Raw genomic sequence first — 14,057 nt, forward strand, 5'->3', positions numbered from 1 at the left:
CTGTCACTCACTTCGCTCTGTGAGTTTTTACATGCAGTTGCTCATTGTAGTGATTTTCCAAGCACTCTATAATTGCGGCTTCATTTTCTCCCTGACTCGGTAATTATTTTTTAATGTTGTTTAAATCATGAAACGTATGGGTTTAAATCCTCCGTGGTCAGAAATGCACCATTCCTATGTTTTCACATTTATGGATGTTTTCTCTGCAAATCTATATTAAGTCAATTTTTGTAAATGTTCATGAACATTTGAAAATAATGTCTATTCCCTGCAGGCAAGGAATTTGTCTGTTCAACTTAGCAATTACATGAACGTACTTCAAAAAGTTCATGGGCAAGTGGAATTAAAAGATAAATTTATTTTGATGAAAGAGATTTTGAAAAACATGCATAATTCCTTCATAGAAAGAGGGTCTTCTGGAAAATGTGTATTATGAGAAATCTACACGTGGGCACCAATACTTTCTACACTAAAATAAACGTCTCCTTTAATTCCACTTTCCCTGAGCTTTTTGAAGTTTTCTCATAGCCTTCAAATATTTTATGTCATTTGACTAGTACTGTCTTTAATTTCCAAACATAAAGACGAACCTATGCTTTTCTATCAATATTAAAATAGACAAGTTAAACATTATTTAAATGAAATATTGAATGGCATCCCTCAACTAACATAAAAATTATACTCTAATTTCCATCCACCTTTCCCACGATTGATTTTTTATTGGAATGAGATGGAATTTTAGATACAAGTTATTTTTTTGACAGGCAGAGTGGACAGTGAGAGAGAGAGAGAGACAGAGAGAAAGGTCTTCCTTTTTCCGTTGGTTCACCCCCCAAGTAGCCACTATGGCTGGTGCATTGCAGCTGGAGCGCTGTGCTGATCCGAAGCCAGGAGCCAGGTGCTTCCTCCTGGTCTCCCAGGCAGGTGAAGGGCCCAAGGATCTGGGCCATCCTCCACTGCACTCCCGGGCCACAGCAGAGAGCTGGACTGGAAGAGGAGCAACCAGGACCAGAACCGGGCGCCCCAATAGGAACTGGAACCCAGGGTGCCGGCGCCGCAGGTGGAGGATTAGCCTAGTGAGCCGTGGCACCAGCCAGACACGTTATTACTACACAGCCTTGGTTATGTCAGCCTTATTGATGACTATTTTACCGTCCACAATGTTTTATGCCTGCTATAATTACTTATGCAGATTATTGCTTCGTTGTTACTCTCTGCCTGTCGCTGTCTCCCTTAACATCTTCCCTTGGGTTGGTCTGTGGGCGACAGAGTTCCCTCTTCAGGCGATTTTTCTTGCTGCAGGGTGTGCAGGTGTCTCGCACGCACAGGGCAGGTGGTTCAGATCCGGAAGTGTCTGAAAGTCTCTCTGCCGCCCTCGGAATTGATCCTCCCCTGCAGAACCTCCCAGCCACTGCCGCTCTGCCAGCCTTGGTGCTGCAGAGACCGCGAAGCCGGCCCGTGCACCTCGCTCCCTTCCCCTCTGCACAGCATCCATTGTTTTCTCTTTCTCTTGACATCCTTATCTTTGAAACCAGAGATCCCCAAGACAAACATAGCTGAGGGTCGCTCTCCATTAACAATGCCTTCTAGGCCGGTGCCAAGGCTCACTAGGCTAATCCTCCGCCTAGCGGCGCCGGCACACCGGGTTCTAGTCCCAGTCGGGGCGCCGGATTCTGTCCCGGTTGCCCCTCTTCCAGGCCAGCTCTCTGCTGTGGCCAGGGAGTGCAGTGGAGGATGGCCCAGGTGCTTGGGCCCTGCACCCCATGGGAGACCAGGAAAAGCACCTGGCTCCTGGCTCCTGCCATCGGATCAGCGCGGTGCGCCGGCCGCAGCGCGCTAGCCTCGGCGGCCATTGGAGGGTGAACCAACGGCAAAAGGAAGACCTTTCTCTCTGTCTCTCTCTCTCACTGTCCACTCTGCCTGTCAAAAAAAAAAAATGCCTTCTATTTGGTCAGTCCTTCTACCAGTCAGCTTGTTGCTCCTGTAACAAAATGCCTAAGGCAGCGTAGCTTGATAGAGAAAAGGGGTTTTGGTTCACGGTTCAGGAGGCTCACAGCCCAAGATCTGGTGTCCCCAGCTTCTGATGACGCCGCTCCTGCTGGGAGAGCCCAGAGGTTGTACAGAGCATCAGAGGTTGTACAGAGCATCCCCCGCGGTGTTCAATCGTGTGGGCCCTGCCCAATCTCATCAATTCTCCAAGGCCTCTCCTCTGAACACCATCACTGGACCAGCTGTCCGCCCTCTTCGTACCACTGACATGAGACTCTACGGACCGCAAATCCCAAGTTTGGAGGGACAAATGTTGAGATCATAGGTGTCCTTGCAAGCAAGAAATGCAAAGTTTTCTTCAGCTCCAGGAACTTTTCTTCTATTTTTTGTCTTTATTATAATCATGTCTTCTATCCTCTTCTCTCGTCTTGAAACTCCTGTTCCAAGTATAATCCTTGTCCCAGTTCCCAGTTGCTTGAGCAGTCAGATTCATCTCAAGTTTTTTTTTTTTTTTTTTTTTTTTTCTATTTCTGGGGTAAGAAGGTTTCTCTCTCCTAGTTCCAGGAAGCTTGAAAGTATCTGAGGCAGGCTGTGGACAGGACACAGCCTTCTCCTCCCAGAGGCCCGAGTTCTCAGGAGCTCTGTAGTCATCCTCCCCCCTGCAGAGGGAAGAGCAGGCTGCAGCCTCCCTGGGGAGGAGTCCGGGATGGGAAAGATCAGGGAGACCCAGGGGCGAGGGGCCAGTGCAGCGTAGGTGGGGTTAACAGACCCAGAAGGAGCTCCAGGGCCTGGCGTACACCCAGGGTCCCTGAGCCCTTGCACAGGGCTTGGGGACAAGCACTGCTGACAAGCAGAGGGGAGCCCCAGGCAAGCTGAATCCAGCAGAAGCAAGTCCCAGCATGGGGCCATCAAAGCTGGCGAAACTGGGAGCTGGCAAGCAGGCTCGGAGCAGGCCAGGGGGGACCTGAAGCTGGGAGTGGCCGGGTCCTTCCGCTGTCGCTCCGTCCCTGTGCCAACGGGGACAAGCTGTGGGCGAGAGAAGACAATTTCCCCATGAGTCAGGTGGAAACCCTTCAAGACGGGCATCAGTGGCCCCATTCTATAGTCGAGGAGGTTGAGGCTTGGTAGAGGCCAGTTTTTCACCAGTGCACCCGAGATTTGAACCCCTGACCGTGTGTGTGCCTCCTGTGGGTTTTCCCAAGATAGCACATGGCGTTTCACGGCAGGCGATGTTATCTTGCATTTTCTTACTGCTCTTTCTGTTTTTTAAAGATTTAATTTATTTTTGAAAGGGGGAGAGAGAGAGAGAGAGAGAGAGAGAGAGAATCTGGTACTTCAGTGATTCCGCTAGGGATCAAAGTTCGCCAAGGCTGCCCCAAGTTTCGCTCCAGGGACGAGCCATAGCCTCCCTCTTCTCTCACGGCCTCCACGGATGGTTTCGATGTGACTTCTCTCCGTGCTGCCCTTGCCACCACCAGGGCTGGGACTGCACGCCCAGGTAGACCAGCAGGTCGGGAAGAGAGGGCTGGACAGCTCCTGTGTCACCGTGGTCCCCGCCTCAGTCCTCGGTGCTACAGCCTCAAGGAGACCACTGACTGCATGCTATCTGTATCTTTGTGCGCCGTCTTTCTCTGCTGGCTGGCTCTGTGTGACAGAATCCATGCTCAGAGCCCGGGCACAGTGCTTCCACGCTCGCTTTGGTTTTTGTCTGACAGCAGCAGGGAGCCGCGCTTCACTGGTAGTAGACGCCATGCATCACCTGTGGCTGCAAGAATCCAGAGAACTCTAAAAGCCCACTAAGCCCACTAAGCCTCTCTCTGTGTTCTTTTCCTTCTGTTCCTATAACAAATCGCCACACACTTGTGTTCACCCCATTTCAGGAGATCAGGGGTTCACAGCGCATCCCAAGGAGCCGAGATCAAGGTGTTCCGAGATCAAGGTGTGCTGCAGTCCAGGCTGCTGCCCTCCGCGGCTCCAGGCTGAGAATCCGTTCCTGGCTTCTTCCACTTCTAGAGGCTGCCGGCATTTCTGGGCTCCTGGCCACACCCCTCACGTTGCCTTCTCCCGTGCTGTGGTCAAAAACCTCTCCGTCTCATTCTCATGAGATCACATTTCACAGGATGCTATTTAGTGCTGCCAAGGTAACCCAGGACAGTCTCCCCATTGCAAGATCCTTGAGTTAATCATATCTGCACCGGCCCTTTGGTGGCACAAAACCACGTCCTTGGGTTCCAGTGCTGAACTGGGGACTGATAGGAAGGGCCCAGTTGTTCAGCCACTCCTTGCCACTCCCAAGAGATTCGGGTCTGTCCTGCACACGCGCAGTCCCTTCCAACGTCGCCCAGTCTTAACATCCAAATTCTGAGTCATCCAGACCAGGTGTGGGTGAGACTCTGGGAATGAGTCACTGGAGAGGTCACCCTGGAGAAATCCATCCCCATGTGTCGCCCTGGAAACAACGCACCTGCTCCAGAAACACACAGGTGGTATGGGCCTGGGATGGCAGTGCACGCCGTCCTGCCTGAAGACAGACAATGCAAGGAAGAAAGGGGTCAGCAGTCCCAGGAAATTTCAAAGTCCAGCCAGACAAGCTCGATTCGTCCTCGAAGCCCCGGAAGAACCCTCCGGGGGCCCAGGCTCCACCTCCTGTGCCCCCGGCTCTGCCCTCGGAGTTGAAGGGCAGCCAGAACTTGTCGCTGATGGGCTTCATCAGCATGTTTTATGCCTGTAAAATGCTGGGAGTCCGACAGCCTCCCACGGACAGGCCTGCTAATTGTTCTGATAGAGGAGAGAGGCTGCCTGGTGCAGCCCCGCGGGTCGGTGTGACCGCGACACTGGGTGGCTCCTCTGTCCTGCGCCAACACCATCCACTTAACCCGTGTGTCAGCAGGGAGGTGGCTACAACGACACGGCACCCTTCCTAATGGCTGCACTTCTAATTTTAGAACCGGCTGATTGTTGCGTGCGTCAGCTCTGATGCTAGCCACTCCAGCGAGGCCCCGGGGCGCTGCAGCCGCTGTCTGTCCCCACCGCGGTGAGCGGCTTTGCTGTCTCTTCCCCTTCATCTCCCTACTGCGAAGGCCTGGAAGGAAGCAGTGAACAACCACCAGTCCTCATCTTTGTGACATTCACTGGGAACCTGCCTAACAGGTGTGGGCCAGGTGAGCTTGCCTAACAGTCGTTGGCCAAGGTAGTAGTACTGGGTAGTGCTGGTGCCCCCGGGATCTTACTGCTATGGCTTGAATCGTGACCTCGCCTTCAAAATTCCTCTGTTGAAGCCCCACTCCACAGTGTGACCATATCAGGAGATAGGGCTTCTAGGTTACACGAGGCCATAATGGTGGGTCCCAACCCAACAGAGTTGGTGACTTTAGAAGATGGTGCCCACACCAGGGAAAGGCGGGAAAGGACACAGCCAGAAGGCAGCCATCTCCAAGCCAGGATGAGACCCTCACAAGCAATTAACCCAGCCCGCCCTTGTGCTGGGAGTTACAGCCTCCAGGACTAAATGGGCATTGTTGAAGTGCCCTAGTCTGTGGGACTTTGTTGCAGCAGCTCAAGCAGATGGGTACAGAAATAAAGAAAAATGCTGGCTGGTGTGTGGCACAGCAGGTCAAGCCACCGCTGGGGACACCCACGTCCCATAGCACAGTACCTGCTTTGAATCCCAGCTGCTCCGCTTCTGATCCAGCTCCCTGCTAATGGGCCTGGGAAGCAGGAGATGATGGTTCGAGTACTTGAGTTCCTGTCACCCATATGGGAGTCTCAGATGGACTCCTGGATTCAGCCTGGCCCAGCCCTGGCTGCTGTGGTCATTTGGGGAATGAACCAGAGAATGGTAGATATGTTTGTCTGTCTTTCTTTTTCTTTTTCTTTTTCTTTTTCTCTTTCTTTCTTTCCTTCCTTCCTTCCTTCCTTCCTTCCTTCCTTCCTCCCTTCCTTTCTCTCTCTCTCTCTAACTATGCAAAAGTAAATGAAAAAAATTTTTTTAAAAAGAAGAATGCTGTGGCACAGAAGGTGTGGACTCGCTCAGAGGTTGGGTGACCTTGGCCTTGACCCATCTTCCAAGCACATCACCAGCCTCCACAGACCACAGAGCTCTCAGTGTTTGGTTGTCTCGTTACATAAGTGCCCGAGGAAAGCCAAGTGACACGGCAGAAATGGAGGCAAGATGTGGAACCGAGAAAGCAAATCCTTGTCTTCCAAGGCCAAGTTTGCTGGCTGAGGGAGGAAAGAAAACTGTGGACCGGGCAGCACCTTCGGGTCCATCCTGGCTTGAACCAGCAGAGAGCAGCTGGCCAGGGTTTTACTCCACAGAGGGGAGACACACTGAGTGAGCGCCGGTACTCACCGGCAGTAATTCTGCTATCTGTACTTGAGACTGCACTTCAATGCACCTGCCAGATGGTGCTCAGCCTCACAGCCACCTTGCCCCCAGAGAATAAAGACCAACAGATAGAGAGACAGCGAGCAGGTGGACCCAAGGAGATTCGTGGCTGACCTGCCGGACTCGTCGTGCTGGGGCTGCCAGATGATCGGGAACCAAATTCCCACAATGAAGCCAAAAAGCTGAGGGTCTTTTTTTGTTTGTTTGTTTCTTCTTATTTGCTTCCAGCAGGTTTCAAATCTAATGTTTTCTTAATTGAGTTTGAGTTTGATAAATTGTGACACACATGCTTTCATATATATATATATATTAAGTTGTCTTTTTTTTTTTTTTGGAAGCATCATGTTGCCCAAATTGGCATTTTAGTGTGACCCAAGCTGTGCCAAGCTCAGGCTCACCCAAGAAAAAGTTGCAAAAGACAGAGGATGCGGTGAGATCTTCAAATGGCCGAGCCCCGGAGAGCAGCCCAGCCCCAGCCTTGTGTATCTCCACCTCCTTTGAATCGTGACTGTCTTATTTCTTGTTTTCCTCCAAAACCCAGAATCCTTGTTTCTCGTTCCTGTAATCGGAGACGTCCTGTGTCCCCTGGCTTCTCCACAGCAGTTGGCAGGGCTCTGTTCCACTTGAGTCCGCTACCATCCAACCCCCGAATCCTCACGCTTCCCCAAGGACGCTGAGTCAGCCGGGTCGGAACCCCTGCATCCAAAACGAATCCACTGCCAGCCTCCCCCAGAAGGTGGCAGATGGAGCTCTTGGCTTGCGCAGGCTCCGTGCTGAAAGACAGCACGGTTTTGTGGGGGCCGGCAGAGTCGGCCTCTGAGAAGGGCCACAGCCCAGCTCCTGGGGAGCTACCGCTGAGTTCACGGCCGCCTTCCCTCCTTAGTGTCACGTGCTCAGATCCAAATGGGACTTGTGCCCGCCTGGTGATTAAGGTTAATAACCACACTCCATCTGGAGGGCCTAAATGCAAATCTGTTCTTTGGAGTTCATGCTTGGCATTCATCCCAGCCAGGAGGATGTGCAAGACACTGATAACGCTCCCCTGGGATGATGATGCTAGGTTAGGGGGCCCGGTCTCTGTCCCAGGCAAGACAGGGAGAGGTCTGGCCCATGCAATCAGTGCAGGGGAGCTGATGTTCATGGAAGGTCGGCCTATGTCTGGGATTTCAGAACCAGTGTGAGAGGCCAGACTGAGCCCTGCTGTGAAACCCAGACGGCTTCCTCCCGCCCTGAGCAGCACTCGGTGATGGTGTGGGGTCTGTGCTGCCAAGCCCCAGGCCCAGGTGTGGGCTTAGGAATGCAGGTGCCGTGGTTTCAATGGGATTTGGCCCCAAACTCATGTAGATGCTTGAACCCCAAAGTCATATGTCAATGGTACTAAGATGGCAGACACTTGGGGCTGGAGCTCTGGCACAGTAGGTCAAGCATCCACCTGCAGTGCTGGCATCTCATAGAGACACTGGTTCTAGTCCCAGCTGCTCCACTTCCAATCCAGCTCCCTGCTGATGGCCTGGGAAAGCAGTAGAAGATGGCCCACGTGCTTGGGCCCCTGCACCCAGCTGGGGGACCCAGAGGAGGCTCCTAGTTCCTGGCTTCAAATTGTTGCAGCCATTTGAGGAGTGACCCAGCTGATGGAAGACCTCTCTCTCCCTGTCTCTCCCTCTCTTTGTCTGTAACACTGCCTCCCTCTTGAGTAAATAAATACACCTTAAAAAAAAGATGGCAGACACTTACTCCAGTTGGGGTATTGAGGAGGTGGGGGGTCCTTGGGGTGCAGGGACCCTGCCCTGGGAAGGCAGCTCCCAGGAGAGGGTTGGTTATAAAGCAACCTTGGAGCCCAGCTCCTCTGTCTGCTTCCCGGCTCGCCATAGGAGCACCTTCCACACTGCACCCTTGCTGCCCTCATCAGAAGTCAAATCAGGGGGCCACTTGGTCTTGGACCGGAACCTCCAGAGCCCTGAGCGAAAGAAATCTTTCCTTCCTAGGCAGCTGCTCAGAGGCACGCCGCTGTAGTGATGGAACCTCAGTAACGCAGTGGGCTAGCTCCGAATTCAGCTGTGACCGCTGTGAGCAAATCCTCCCTCTCCCAACCCTCCAGGCTCCTCCTCTGTGAGGCAGATGGAGGTGGGCTGGACCTGCTTCCGAAGTGTGGTGCAAGGACGCCCAGGGGTGCTGTGAACACCCAGTGTGGGCAACGTGCCCCACATTCAGGACAGTGGCACTGCCGGAGAGGGGAGGTGAACGGTTCTGAGAGTTAGGGGTTACAGTGAGGATCCATTTCTTACAAAAAGAAGAAGGAGAAGGAAGAAGGAAGAAGAATAATGGGAGGGGGAGGGGAAAGGAGGGAGCAGGAGGAAGGGAGAGGGGGAGGGGCAGGAGGAGGAGGAGGAGGAAGAGGAAGAGGAAGAGGAAGAAGAAGAAGAAGAAGAAGAAGAAGAAGAAGAAGAAGAAGAAGAAGAAGAGGCAGGATGATTAGGCAATAATTGCAAATTCTGTGTGATGGATATGCACATTTTTTATACTTTTCTTATATTCTTTTTTTTAAAAAAAGACATTTATTTATTTGAAAGTCAGAGTTACACACAAAGAGAAGGAGAGGCAGAGAGAGAGAGAGGTCTTCCATCTGCTGGTTCACTCTCCAATTAGCCGCAAGGACTGGAGCTCTGCTGATCCGAAGCCAGGAGCCAGGAGCCTCCCCTGGGTCCCCCAAGCAGAAGCAGGAGCCCAAGCACTTGGTCCATCCTCTACTGCTATCCCAGGCCATAGCAGAGAGTGGGATCACAAGTGGAGCAACCGGGACTTGAACCGGTGCCCATATGTGATGCCGGCACTGCAGGTGGCAGCTTTACCCACTACGTCACAGCACCGGCCTCTACTTATGCTCTTTTAAGCCTTAACTTTCTTAAACAATAAGACCACTCAGGAGCAAGTCTGGATCTAGCAATGAGCAGAGCAGCAGTCCTGACCCAGCACTCGTGCTCGTGGGAATGTCCAGTTTCTGAGTAGTTTACGTAATGATTGCCCTTAACTTACTTTTCATGTGTGCGTGTGTATGTGGGTACTTGTGTGTTTCCTTTTACCTGCCCCAGCGTGTTCCATGACACATGGCAACTTTAGCCTTTCCATCATTGGCAGAAATTAATCTTGCTCCCAGGTTCCCACTGTTACAACAATGTTGCAGTGAACATCTTTCAAAAATCCCAGGGCAAAGGAGCAGCAGAACTTTTTTTTAGATTGTAGTGATTCTTAGAAGATAGAGTCGCACATGGGAACCCACTGCCTGGCACTTGTGAGCTATGAAAACTACATTTCCTGCAAGACTCAGCTTGAACTCCTCCCTCAGTATTTGTCTTGCACCCCGTGCGTTCCTCCACTAGAGCAAGCATCAAACTCTGCTGTGAATGTTTGCTGGATTCTCCACGCTACTGTTTACCTTGCTGGAATTCAGGGATGCATTTATCTTCCAGACTATACCTGCTGCACAGTGAAGACTGGATAAGCGCATCTGGTTTACTAAAGGAATCAGTCGAGGGAGGGGTTATGGTATTTGAAAGGAAAACCAGCTGGTTGGAGTAATAGATCACCAAGAAGCAGACGCTGACCAGAAGAGCTAAATATTTTTCCCACTTCTGTTAATAATTACAGAGGATGTCAGTGGTCAACATTTTTATTCATTTGCAGCAGCAAAACTTTAGCCAGACACCTATTTCTCCATCCCGAAGGCTGTAGCTATTGGCTAACAGCCAGTGCTGTCAAGTTCCATGCTTTTGTAAACCACAGTGCAGAATCAAACACCAGTTGCCAAGTAATCCTAAATAATACCCCCACAGACACACACACATACACACACAGTTCAGGGGTCTTGAAACACTGCAGGGAAGATCTAGAACTGGAGATCTGCCAAGGAGCAGCTAGAAAAACACCCCATCATCATGTCAGAGCTCTGGATGTCAGCACCTCAGAACATTGAGCAATCAGAGCTACACACTAGGTTTGGTCCCAGATGTGAACCCCACGCCCACTGAGATGTCTGCCTGCTCTCCCACTGGGAACCCTCTCTGCAGCCATGTAGCATCATCCAAGGCAATAGCCCACATCAATGTCCAGGAGCCCACTGAAATTTTATCAGATGTATCACAAAACTGAGCCAAAAGAGGAAACAGACACTACAAGTAGACCCATAGATGTCCAGGTGTTGGAGTTATCGAATGTGATAAGTATGTTCAAGAAAGTAGGTAACAGGTGGAAAATTTCACTGGGAAGTTAAGAATTGTTCTCGAGAGTCAAATGGAACTCCGAAGATTCAAAAGTATGGCTGATATGAAGTTTGAAGAGAAAGGTTTCACAGCTGGTTAGACACAGCAGAAGGGAAGCTTAATAAACTGGAAGTTAGCTCAATAGAAAATATTCAGACTAATGAAAAAACATTCAGAAAAAAGCATAACTAACAAAATGTGACATAGTGAAAAAGTGCCAAGTGTACCATAGAGAACGAGAATGGGACAGGGGGGAATATTTGAAGGAGAAAGGGCCAACAGTTTCCAAAAGCTTTCAAGACGTCAAGTGAGATTCCAGAAGTGGAACAAACACTAAGTAGGAAAATACAGAGAAATTCACACTGCAACACATCCATAGTAAGACTGTTGAAAACCGAAGATGCAGAGAAAATCCTTAAAGCAGGCAGAGAAAAATGTGCTCTCACTTCAAAGGGCCGGCAGTAAGGCCGCAGGAAATATTACTCCCGTGAGCCTGCCTGAAGGATGTGCTGGGCCATGCGCTGGAGCCACAAGGCCACAGTGCTCCCCTGTCCCGTTCCTCAGCTGTCCACTGACCCATTCTTATCTGCTGAACAGAGTAAGGGGCAGGCTTTGGGACACATAAAGCACTTCAGCACACACATCAATGAGTATAACTCAATTTTCTTATATATTTTTAAAGATGAAATGTATAGGGAAATGCAAATATTAACTGCATCATTTTTGAAATTTGACAAATGCATGCATTGTAACTCTGAGGGTAGCTTTAAGTTTTAATTAATGAAGGAAGTTAGACATCTTTCCATATGCCAACCACCCATTATGTTTCCTTTTATGTGAATTCTATTAATTTCTCCTTTCCATTTTTCTACTAGATTTTTGGCCTCTCTCTTTGTTGGCCTTGGAAGCAGAGAACTGAGATAAATACACTCATTTTCTTCATTTGATTTTTATTTTATTTGTGTTTTTTCCTGAATCTCTGACTTCCACTTTTATTCCTCTTTTTCTCTTTCACTAATGAGTTCTAGTTAGTAGCAGTAGCTTTCTTATTTATCTTTGATCTTGAAAATGGACTTCAATTGAACAGTTTGTTAACAGCTGTAGAATCTGGGTGTTGGATAGGCATGAATTCACGATACGATTCTTACAGCTTTTCCATGTGTTTGAAGATGTTCATTAAAAAATGTGAAAGGGGCCAGTGTTTTGCTACAGCAGATTAAGTCACTGCCTGTATGCTAGTGTCTCCTATGCGGGATGGTTCAAGTCCTGGCTGCTCCACTTTCCATCCAGCTCCCTGCTAGTGCGACAGGGAAAGCAGCAGAAGATGGCCCAAGGTATAGGGCCTCTCCATCCACACGCAGACCCAGAAGAAGTTCTTGGATCTTGGCTTCTGCCTGGCCCAGTCCTGACCATTGTGGCCATGGGGAGTGAACCAGTGGATGGAGGAGCTTCTCTCTCTCTCTGTGTCTTTCTATATAAATACAGTTACATAGTTATAGATATATAGATACATATCTTCCTCTTCCTTTCTCTTTTGTAACTCTGCCTCTCAAATAAATACAAAATTTCTCTGGGCAACATTTTCCCCCCAAAGTGATAAAAATTTAAAAAGTGATAACCTTAGTTTCAAAGTTGAAGGACAACAGATCCTCTCAACCTTGGCCAGCTCATATGGGTACAGCATCTCTAGAGAGTAATACAATTCAGAATTTATATGTATTTGTCCTATAACACAGCAGTTCTACTTTAGATATCTATGGTATATGCATATGATGAAGGTAATACAGCTATTAAAAAGAAAGTGGGGGGGCCGACGCTGTGGCACAGTGGGGAAAGCCGCCGTCTGCAGTGCCGGCATCCCACGTGGGCACAGGTTCGAGTCCTGGCTGCTCCACTTCCGATCCAGCTCCCTGCTAATGGCCTGGGAAAGCAGTGGGAGATGGCCCGAGTGCTTGGGCTCCTGCACCTGCGTGAGAGACCTGGAAGAACCTCCTGGCTCCTGGCTTTAGCCTGGCCCAGCTCTGGCCTTTGCGGCCAACTGGGGAGTGACCCAGCAGATGGGAGATCTCTTTGTTTGTCTCCTTCTCTCTATGTATATCACTGTGCCTTTCAAATAAATAAATCTTTAAAAAAAAATGGGGGCCGGTGCTGTGGCATAGCGGATAAAGCTGCCACGTGCAGTGCCGGCATCCCATATGGGCGCTGGTTCGAGTCCTGGCTGCTCCACTTCTGATCCAGCTCTCTGCTGTGGCCTGGGAAAGCAGTGGAAGATGGCCCAAGTCCTTGGGCCCCTGTACCAGCGTGGGAGACCCGGAAGAAGCTCCTGGCTCCTGGCTTGGATCAGCACAGCTCCGGCCATTGCAGCCAACTGGGGAGTGAACCAGCGGATGGAAGACCTCTCTGTCTGTCTGTATCTGTCTCCTTCTCTCTCTGTGTAACTCTGACTTTCAAATAAATAAATGTCTTTTAAAAAGTGACAACTTTCCATAACTGATATGCAAAATATACACAGTATATTAACCAGAAAATTCAATAAGTAGAATAAGCTTTATAAGAGGCATGCTTTCATACGAAAACAAACACAAGGATGCCAGCGCTTTCGTCTGCGGTATAACACCTGCATGTGTAATGACCTAGCAACAGTGGTCGCTTCTGCAGATGACCTGCATTGCTGAGAAGCCTAGTTAGAAAACTGGTTTTCAGTTTTTCCTTTTTTGTGCTTTTTTGAGCTTTTCTTTTTAAAATTTTTTTTTAATTTGGGAAGCAGAGTTACAGACAGAGAGAAAGAAAGAGACAGAGGTCTTCTGTCTACTGGTTCACTCCCTAAATGGCCACAACAGCCAGAGCTGCGCCGATCCAAAGCCAGGAGCCAGAAGCTTCTTCCGGCTCTCCCACGTGGGTTCAGGGGCCCAAGGACTTGGACCATCTTCTACTGCTTTCCCAGGCCACAGCAGAGAGCTGGATCGGAAGTGTGGCAGCCGGGACTCGAACCAGTGCCCATATGGGATGCTGGTGCCACAGGCAGAGCCTACACCACAGCTCCACCCTGCCTTCACGTTACGACAGCTGTCCCCACCCTGAGCAATGTCCTCTGAGAGGCCCACCTGTCCCGTATGCACGACGTTGTTGACCAGAGCCTGGTGATGTGATTCCCAACTTCGCTGTGTAAGCTGCACTTCCCTGAGGGACCGAGAGCCAGGTGCACAGGGCCAGAAAGGTGTAGCAGGCTGGGGCCGGGGGCGGCGCTGATGAACGGGGGCAGAATGTATGTATGTCTTGCAAGACGGAGGCTTCTGGAGAGGATTGGTGGTGATGACGTGAGCTTACTTACTGTGCCTGGATTATGCACCCAACACGGCTAAGACAGCACATTTTATGCAACGTCTGTTTTAACACCAGGCTTTAAAGTCTTTATATGGAAAAGA

General features: G+C 50.1%; 1 long non-coding RNA gene across 3 annotated transcripts in view; it reads left to right on the forward strand.

Annotated features, from left to right (window-relative positions):
- Positions 1-14,057, forward strand: part of CTXND1 (cortexin domain containing 1) — a 47,545-nt gene that overhangs the window by 31,717 nt on the left and 1,771 nt on the right. Inside the window, exon 1 of one of the 3 annotated variants that reach the window (XR_001792557.3) lies at positions 5,014-5,150. The exons of the other annotated variants lie outside the window; for them this stretch is intronic. This is a non-coding gene — a long non-coding RNA (cortexin domain containing 1). Of the gene's footprint in view, positions 1-5,013; positions 5,151-14,057 lie in introns of those variants that run through there. 3 annotated transcript variants of the gene reach the window in all.

The sequence above is a fragment of the Oryctolagus cuniculus genome, chromosome 12 (assembly GCF_964237555.1).
Source record: "Oryctolagus cuniculus chromosome 12, mOryCun1.1, whole genome shotgun sequence".
Classification (NCBI taxonomy): domain Eukaryota; kingdom Metazoa; phylum Chordata; class Mammalia; order Lagomorpha; family Leporidae; genus Oryctolagus; species Oryctolagus cuniculus.